Source organism: Ambystoma mexicanum, chromosome 3p (genome assembly GCF_040938575.1).
Source record: "Ambystoma mexicanum isolate Mex_15411 chromosome 3p, UKY_AmexF1_1, whole genome shotgun sequence".
Classification (NCBI taxonomy): domain Eukaryota; kingdom Metazoa; phylum Chordata; class Amphibia; order Caudata; family Ambystomatidae; genus Ambystoma; species Ambystoma mexicanum.
Genome location: NC_090925.1, coordinates 625,780,755 through 625,782,156, shown reverse-complemented (window position 1 = coordinate 625,782,156; position 1,402 = coordinate 625,780,755). Strand labels below are relative to the sequence as shown.

General features: G+C 36.7%; 1 non-coding gene across 1 annotated transcript; it reads right to left on the bottom strand.

The window, feature by feature from the left end:
* Positions 1-461: 461 nt before the first annotated feature.
* Positions 462-568, bottom strand: LOC138581567 (U6 spliceosomal RNA). Its single transcript, XR_011304630.1, has one exon. It is a non-coding gene; the product is annotated as a U6 spliceosomal RNA (small nuclear RNA).
* Positions 569-1,402: the final 834 nt, after the last annotated feature.

The window sequence follows — 1,402 nt, the reverse complement described above, 5'->3', positions numbered from 1 at the left end:
AAGTTTTGTAGTACACTAAGTTTAATATGTTAGGAGTATATGCATACTTGCCAGCATGATACTTTCAAATCTGTAGGTGTTTATGCAGCCCTGGACATTTTGTTTGCATACTGGGACTTGAAGTTCTATGTTTCCCATTGTAAAAAGTTGGAGTATAAGTCCCAGATTGTAGAGAAAAAATTAGGACTGCATAAGCAGCTAAATATTGGAATGGGTTCTGTTAGGAAGTATACATGTACTGTCAATATATGAAACTGGCACACACTGAGTGTCAATTAAAAATAGTGTATACATCTGTTTTATCTGTTTTTATTTTATTTTATGAAAAAGTGACAGAGTGCTGCTATAAATGCAGATCTTCTTTAAAATGCATCAAAAAATGTTTTTTGAAAAGCAGCACATTTTATATGTGTATTTGATATATATGTCACACTTTCAAATCTTGTTTTTTTTTTTTTTTTTTTAATATGGAACGCTTCACGAATTTGCGTGTCATCCTTGCGCAGGGGCCATGCTAATCTTCTCTGTATCGTTCCAATTTTAGTATATGTGCTGCCGAAGCGAGCACCACACTTTCAAATCTTGAAGTTCAGTCAGGTTTTTTCTTTGCATTCTGGGGCTTGTAGTTTGGGTTTTATAATGTGAGAAGTGGAATGGGAAGTTAAAGAATGCAAAGGAAAAGATAAAGGCTTAATAAGCACCTATAGATTGGATGGGGGATGTTGGGATGGATGCGTATGTTGCCAACATATTAAACTGGCAGACACTAAGTGCCACTTAAAAATGGTCTACACCTATTATATCTGATTTTCTATTCTTTTCTGAAAAAGTGACACAGTGCTGCTGTACATGCACATATGCACTGTTTAACTTTCATGAAAATGCTTGTAAAAAGAAACATTTTGAAACGCAGAGCATTCAAATTTTTGCTGCTTCACGTGAGCAGGTGATGGATGCTGCAATGCATGGCATTTGCTAAAACTAAAAAGAGAATATGCTTATTGAAAAGCTTATTATAGGGTTAAAGTAGCAGGAATCCTCTCTCTCTCTCTCTCTCTCTCTCTCTCTCTATATATCTCTATAAGAATTTCAACTGATGCAGTGCATCCTGCACGGGCGTGGTTCTGACCACTGTAACCTATTTAAAATAAAGAGACTTGCAGCAGCATAAAGCCAGTCTCAAAAAAATAATCCCAAAAATGGTGCCCGAGTGGGCAATCAAATCCGAGTGCAATGCTAATAACATTGCACTCAGACAAATATTCTTGTATCCGAACTCAGCAGAACCTGCCCAAGAGGGCTGCAACTACCACATTCGAAACTTTCAATTTAATTCCACATCTTCTAAAAAGAAGGTGAAAACAACACATAGGACCTCATTACGAGGTTAGAGGTAGCCATG